Raw genomic sequence first — 8,421 nt, 5'->3', positions numbered from 1 at the left:
GGAGTGACCACTGGAGGGCGGCAAAGGATTGCACATAGGACTCAATGGAGGGGCAGAATACCAAGAGGGCGCAATGCTTGGGGTGTCCACTGGAGGGAGGCATAGGCTTGTACATAGGTGTCAATGGAGGGGCAGAATGCCAAGAGGGCACAATGCTTGGTGTGACCACTGGAGGGCGGCAAAGGATTACACATAGGTGTCAATAGAAGGGTAGAATACCAAGAGGGCGCAATGCTCGATGTGTCCACCAGAGGGTATCAAAGGATCACACATAGGCGTCAATGGAAGGGCAGAATATCATGAAGGCGCAATGCTTGGAGTGACCACTGGAGGGCGGCAAAGGATTGCACATCGGCGTCAATGGAGGGGCAGAATACCAAGAGGGCGCAATGCTCGATGTGTCCACTGGAGGGCGGCAAAGGATTGCACATAGGTATCAATGGAGGGGCAGAATACCAAGAGGGCGCAATGCTTGATGTGTCCACTGGAGGGCAGCAAAGGATTGCGCATAGGCGTCAATGGAGGGGCAGAATACCAAGAGGGCGCAATGCTCGATGTGTCCACTGGAGGGCGGCAAAGGATTGCACATAGGTATCAATGGAAGGGCAGAATACCAAGAGGGTGCAATGCTTGGTTTGACCACTGGAGGGTGGCAAAGGATTGCACATCAGCATCAATGGAGGGGCAGAATTCTAAGAGAGTGCAATGCTTGATGTGACCACTGGAGGGTGGCAAAGAATTGCACATAGGAGTCCTGGGCAAATGATGCCTCTGAGGTGTCAATGGAGGGGCAGAATGTGAACAGGGTGCAATAGTCACTGTGTCCACCGGAGGGGGGCAAAAGATTACACATAGGCGTCAATGGAGGGGCAGAACACCTAGAGGGCGCTATGCTCGCTGTGTCCACTGGAGAGCAGCAAAGGGTTACACATAGGAGTTCTGGGCCAATGGTGCCTCTGAGGAATCAATGGAGGGGCAGAATATGAACAGGGAGCAATACTCACTGTGTCCACCGGAGGGCGGGAAAGAATTGCACATAGACGTCAATGGAGGGGCAGAATACCAAGTGGGTGCAATGCTTGGTGTGACCACTGGAGGGTGGCAAATGATTGCACATAGGAGTTCTGGGCGAATGATGCGCCTGAGGTGTCAATGGAGGGGCAGAATACCAAGAGGTTGCAATGCTCGCTGTGTCCACTGGAGGGCGGCAAAGGATTGCGCATAGGAGTCAATGCAGGGGCAGAATACTAAGAGGGCGCAATGCTTGGTGTGACCACTGGAGGGCTCAATGGAGGGGCAGAATACCAAGAGGTCACACTGCTTGCTGTGTCCACTTGAAGGCGGCAAAGGATTGCACATTGGCGTCAATGGAGGGGCAGAACACCAAGGGGGCGCAATGCTCAATGTGTCCACTGGAGGGCAACAAAGGATTGCACATAGGAGTCCTGGGCAAATGTGCCTCTGAGGCTTCAATGGAGGGTCAGAATAACCAGAATGCTCGATGTGTCCACTGGACGGCAGCAAACTTCTTGGTTAGTAGTGCTTTTTGAGTTATGAGAGTTAATCATAAAAACGGAAATTAAGATAAGGGCATGGACTGGATGGTCGGATGGGGGCCCCTTCTGACTTTACGAATAATAATAATAATGGGTTGTTGTAGGTTTTTCCGGGCTATATGGCCATGTTCTGGAGGCAATTTTTCTCCTGACGTTTCGCCTGCATCTATGGCAGGCATCCTCAGAGGACCTCACTACCTCTGAGGGTGCTTGCCGTAGATGCAGGCGAAACGTCAGGAGAAAAATTGCCTCCAGAACATGGCCATATAGCCCGGAAAAACCTACAACAACCCATGGATTCCGGCCATGAAAGCCTTCGACAATAATAATAATAATAATATAAAAACCTTTCTCCTGGAAAGAGAAGTCAATTCACCCATTTTTGATTTGCATGTTATTTATTTTAAAAGGTAAAGGTAGTCCCCTGACATTAAGTCCAGTCATGTCTGACTCTGGGACTCTGGTACTCATCTCCATTTCTAAGCCGAAGAGCCAGCGTTGTCCATAGACACCTCCAAGGTCATGTGGCCGGCATGACCGCATGGAGCACCGTTATATATTATATTATATTATATTATATTATATTATATTATATTATATTATATTATATTATATTATAGGTAAAGGTAAAGGTAGTCCCCTGACATTAAGTCCAGTTATGTCTGACTCCGGGACTCTGGTGCTCATCTCCATTTCTAAGCCAAAGAGCCAGCGTTGTCCATAGACACCTCCAAGGTCATGTGGCCGGCATGACCGCATGGAGCACCGTTATATGTTATATTATATTATATTATATTATATTATATTATAGGTAAAGGTAAAGGTAAAGGTAGTCCCCTGACATTATGTCCAGTCATGTCTGACTCTGGGGTGTGGTGCTCATCTCCATTTCTAAGCCGAAGAGCCAGCGTTGTCCATAGACACCTCCAAGGTTATGTGGCCGGTATGACCGCATGGAGCGCCATTATATGTTATATTATGTTATATTATATTATATTATAGGTAAAGGTAAAGGTAGTCCCCTGACATTAAGTCCAGTCGTGTCTGACTCTGGGACTCTGGTGCTCATCTCCATTTCTAAGCCAAAGAGCCAGCGTTGTCCGTAGACACCTCCAAGGTCATGTGGCCACTGGCATGACTGCATGGAGCGCCGTTACCCTCCCGCCGGAGCGGTACCTATTGATCTACTCACATTTGCATGTTTTCGAACTGCTAGGTTGGCAGAAGCTAGGGCTGACAGCGGAAGCTCACGCCGCTCCCCGGAATCGAACCTGCGACCTTTCGATCAACAAGCTCAGCAGCTCAGTGCTTTATATATGTATGTATGTATGTAATGTAATATAGTATAATCTCCAAGGATGACACCCCAGAGGAGTCAAGTCTCTTGGAGTCCTTGTGGACAACAAGTTCAACATGAGCCAGGAATGTGATGTGGCGGCAAAAAAAGCCAATGGGATGTTGGCCTCAGGCATCAAGAGGAGCCTAGTGTCTAGATCTAGGGAAGTCCTGCTCCCCATGCTCTATTCTGCTTTGGTTAGACCACTTTACCTGGAATATTGTGTCCAATTCTGGGCACCACAATTCAAGAGAGATATTGACTCTAAGCTGGAATGTGTCCAGAGAAAGAGGGCAACTAAAATGATCAAGGGTCTGGAGAACAAGCCCTATGAGGAGCGGCTTAGGGAACTGGGCATGTTTAGCCTGAAGAAGAGAAGGCTGAGAGGAGATATGATAGCCATGTATAAATATGTGAGAGGAAGCCACAGGGAGGAGGAGGAAGCAAGCTTCCTTTCTGCTTCCCTGGAGACTAGGACGCAAGGGAACAATGGCTTCAAACTACAAGAGAGGAGATTCCACCTGAACATGAGGAAGAACTTCCTGAGTGTGAGAGCCGTTCAGCAGTGGAACTCTCTGCCCCAGAGGGAGTGTGGTGGAGGCTCCTTCTTTGGAAGCTTTGAAGCAGAGGCTGGATGGCCATCTGTCAGGGGTGATTTGAATGCAATATTCCTGCTTCTTGGCAGAATGGGGTTGGACTGGAAGATGGCCCAGGAGGTCTCTTCCAACTCTTTGATTCTATGATTCTATTAATTGATGTGTTTTTGCAATTCCGGGCCTGACCACCGGAGGGCAGCAGAGTCCATGCTTTTTTTTGGTCCATTGGAAAAGGAACCACGCCCTGCAATGACCCATAGCGACCACCAGGTGGCAGCAGAGACCAGCTCAGAAAGAGGAATGGAAGTGGGACAAAAACACTTTTGTTCTGGTGTGGATTCCAGGTTCCAAAAGGGAGTGGGAGGCCCCTGGGTAGGCCCATCATCAGCCTGTGTTTCCTAAACAAAGAGGAACTGCTTGTTGACTACACTTCTCTAGGGCCAGAGTCAAGTTTGTTGTTGTTGTGGTTGTGGTTGTGGTTGTGGTTGTCTTCCTCTTTTCTGTTTCCTCCCTAACCTTCTTCCTTCCTTCCCTTTCTCTCTTCCTCCCTCTTTCTCATTTGGAATCAAAGAGAGAAGGAAGGAAAGGAAGGAAGGAAGGGGAAAAAAGAAGACGAGAGAAGGAAAAGGGGGAAATACCCTCACTGATTGACTTTGCAAACTTCATGGCTACTCAAGCTTGCTCATTGCCACACCCACACTTGCTTCAAACAGACAAAGGTTCTCTCTCCCACTCTGGACATCATTCCATAGGGGGTGCCTCCTGGCAACCCTATGCAGAGACCCTCCCTGATTGACTTTGCAGCTGTAAGGGTACTCAAGCTTGCTCATTGCAACATCCACACTTGCTTCAAACAGACAAAGGTTCCCTCTCCCACCCTGGACATCATTCCATAGAGGGTGCCTCCTGGCAAGCCTATGCAGAGACCCTCCCTGATTGACTTTGCAGCTGTAAGGCTACTCAAGCTTGCTCATTGCCACATCCACACTTGCTTCAAACAGACAAAGGTTCCCTCTCCCACTCTGGACATCATTCCATAGAAGGTGCCTCCAGGCAACCCTATGCAGAGACCCTCCGTGATTGACTTTGCAGCTGTAAGGCTACTCAAGCTTGCTCGTTGCAACATCCACACTTGCTTCAAACAGACAAAGGTTCTCTCTCCCACTCTGGACATCATTCCATAGAGGGTGCCTCCAGGCAACCCTATGCAGAGACCCTCCCTGATTGACTTTGCAGCTGTAAGGGTACTCAAGCTGGCTCATTGCAACATCCACACTTGCTTCAAACAGACACGGGTTCATCTTCCCACCCTGGACATAGTTTCAAAGAGGGTGCCTCCAAGCAACAACAGCCAGCCCCCCCCACCTATGCAGAGACCCTCCCTGATTGACTTTGCAGCTTCCTGGCTACTCAATGCTATTCAAACTTGCAACATGCAGACTTCCTTCAAACAGGCAAGGGTGCTTTATCAAACCCTGGACATCATTTCACAGAGGTGCCTCCAGGAAACAGAGGACAGGCCACCTCTATGCAAATATCCTCACTGATTGACTTTGCAGCTGAAAGGCTATTCAATGCTAAACAAGCTGGCTCATTGCAATATCCACACTTGCTTCAAACAGACTTTCTCCCACCCTGGACATCATTTCACAGAGGGTGCCTCCAAGTAACAACAGCCAGGCCACCCCTATGCAGAGACCCTCCCTGGCTGACTTTGCAGCTTCATGGCTACTCAATGCTATTCAAACTGGCAACAGGCAGACTTCTTTCAAACCGGCAAGGGTGCTTTCTCAAACAGAGGACAGGCTACCTCTATGCAAAAACCCTCACTGGTTGACTTTGCAGCTTCATGGCTACTCAATGCTAGTCATTGCAACATCCACACTTGCTTCAAACAGACTTTCTCCCACGCTGGACATCATTCTACAGAGGGTGCCTCCAAGCAACAGAGGCCAAGGCACCTCTATGCAGAGACCCTTGCTGATTGACTTTGCTGCTGCAAGGCTACTCAATGCTAATCAAGGTTGCTCATCGCAACATCCATATTTGCTTTAACAGACAAGAGTTCTTTCCCCCACTTGGAACATCATTTCACAGAGGGCGCCTCCAGGCAACAGAGGCCAGGCCACCTGTATGCAAATATCCTCACTGATTGACTTTGCAGCTGCAAGGCTACTCAATGCTAGTCAAGCTGGCTCATTGTAACATCCACACTTGCTCCAAACAGACTTTCTCCCACCCTGGACATAATTTCACAGAGGCTGCCTCCAAGTAACAACAGCCAGGCCACCTCTATGCTGAGCCCCTCGCTGATTGACTTTGCAGCTGCAAGGCTACTCAATGCTATTCAGACTTGCAACAGGCAGACTTTTTTCAAACGGGCAAGGGTGCTTTCTCAAACCCCGGACATCATTCCATAGAGGGTGCCTCCAAGTAACAACAGCCAGGCCACCCCTATGCAGAGACCCTCCCTGGTTGACTTTGCAGCTTCATGGCTACTCAATGCTATTCAAACTGGCAACAGGCAGACTTCCTTCAAGCCGGCAAGGGTGCTTTCTCAAACCCTGGACATTATTCCACAGAGGGCGCCTCCAGGCAACAATGGCCAGGCCGCCCCTATGCAGAGACCCTCCCTGATTGACTTTGCAGCTGCAAGGCTACTCAATGCTAATCAAGCTTGCTAATTGCAACACCCACGCTTCCTTCAATCGGACACGGGTTCTTCCTCCCGCCCTGGACAGACACGTTGCCTGCGTCTTACGGTCGGCCGGCGTGACTCAAAGGCTCGCTTTCAGGCCGAGGTTTTGCTCCCTCGATATGAAGCCAACGCCCATCCGGAGGCATTCGTGGAAGGAAAGGAATGCACCCAAAACAGTGCCTGGGGCCTACAAATCCCAATATCCACTCCTCCTCCCAATATCGGTCCGAAGAAGTGATATGGCACCCTGGGAGTTGTAGTTTCCCAAGGTCTCGGGGCAACTACAACTCCCAACCTCTGCCGTATGGTTCAGAAGCCCATCCTGGTGGCTTCTGGGTGTGCTCAAGGCGGGAGGAAAATGGGGCTCCGTGATATGGAACCCTGGGAATTATAGTTTCCCAAGGTCTCGGGGCCACTACAACACCCAGCATCCGACACCTTGGGAGTTATAGTTTCCCAAGGTCTCAGGCCAACTACAACTCTCAACATCTGATACCCTGGGAGTTATCGTTTCCCAAGGCCTCGGGGCCACTACGACTCTCAACATCTGACACCCTGGGAGTTATAATTTCCCTAGGTCGCAGGGCAACTACATCCCACTATCCGAAACCCTGGGAGTTATCGTTTCCCAAGGTCTTGGGGCAACTACAACTCCCAACATCCAACAACCTGGGAGTTATAATTTCCCAAGGTTTCGGGGCAACTACAACTCCCAACATCCGACACCCTGGGAGTTATAGTTTCCTAAGGTCTCAGGGCAACTACAACTCCCAACATCCAACACCCTGGGAATTATAGTTACCCAAGGTCGCAGGGCAACTACAACTCCCATCATCTGAAACCCTGGGAGTTATCGTTTCCCAAGGTCTCGGGGCAACTACAACTCCCAACATCCGACACCCTGGGAGTTATAGTTTCCCAAGGTCTCGGGGCCACTACAACTCCCAACACCCGAAATCCTGGGAGTTATATTTTCCCAAGGTCGCAGGGCAACTACAACTCCCAACATCCAACAACCTGGGAGTTACAATTTCCCAAGGTCACAGGGCAACTACAACTCCCAACATCCCGCACACTGGGAGTTATAGTTTCCCAAGGTCTCGGGGCAACTACCAACATCCACCATATGGTTCAGAAGCCATCCCAATGGCCTCAGGTCTGTTCAGGGCTTGGGATGTGTAGTTTGCCCAAGGTCTTTGGAACTACTACAAACCCCAATATCCACTGTATGGTTCGAAGGCCCATTCTGTAGTCGTTCTGAGCCTGATCAGGGGGAAAAGTGGGGTGCTTGGGATTGCAAAGCCCAAAATCCACCTGAAAGGGAAGGCGTGGGGACAAAGGAAGGTTTGCAGTTGAGCGCGCAAAGCAAGGCGAAGGGGCAAAGATACGCACTGCGCAAAGATAAGCATCGGCCTCTTTGCACCCATCCAGACTAACCGGTTTGCAAACCCCTGCAGACCCAGGCAGTGTGTACTTTGTGCAAAGGGGGGGGGGGGAGGAAGGTGCGGTTGGATTCCCCAGTATTCGAGCAGTGGGATCCTCGGGAGTTGTAGTTTCCCACGGTGGGATCCTCAGGAGTTGTAGTTTTCCACAGTCTCGAGCCTTCTCCGACTGCAACTCTACCGACTGTTGATTAGAACAACATTCAGACAGAGACAGCTTGAACCGCCATAGAAAGAAAATCCTCGGGAGTTGTAGTTTCCCAAGGACTTCGGCTTTCTCCGACTGCATCTATTCTGCAGATCGAATGCAGATGCTTGAACCCCTAGAGCTCCATGATATGAGGTCCTGAGAGTTGTAGTTTCTGGAAATTGTAGTTTCCCAAGGGCTTTAGCCTTCCCTGGGTGCATCTCTATATACTGTAGAATGACATGCAGAACAGCCTTGGATCCATCCTATGGGATTCTAGGGAGTTGTAGTTTCTGGGAGTTATAGTTTCCAGGAGTTATAGTTCCCCAAGGGCTTTAGCCTTCCCTGAGTGCATCTCTACATACTGTAGAACGACATGCAGAACAGCTATGGATCCATTCTATGGAATCCTGGGGGAGTTATAGTTTCTGGTAGTTTCCAGGCGTTATAGTTTCCCAAGGGCTTTAGCCTTCCCTGAGTGCATCTCTATATACTGTAGAAGGACATGCAGAACAGCCATGGCTCCATGCTATGGAATCCTGGGGGAGTTATAGTTTCTGGGAGTTATAGTTTCCCACACATTTGGCCATCTTTGAGTGCATCTAA

This window comes from Anolis sagrei, chromosome 12 (assembly GCF_037176765.1).
Source record: "Anolis sagrei isolate rAnoSag1 chromosome 12, rAnoSag1.mat, whole genome shotgun sequence".
Classification (NCBI taxonomy): Eukaryota; Metazoa; Chordata; class Lepidosauria; order Squamata; family Dactyloidae; genus Anolis; species Anolis sagrei.
Note: the sequence above shows the minus strand (reverse complement) of the source record.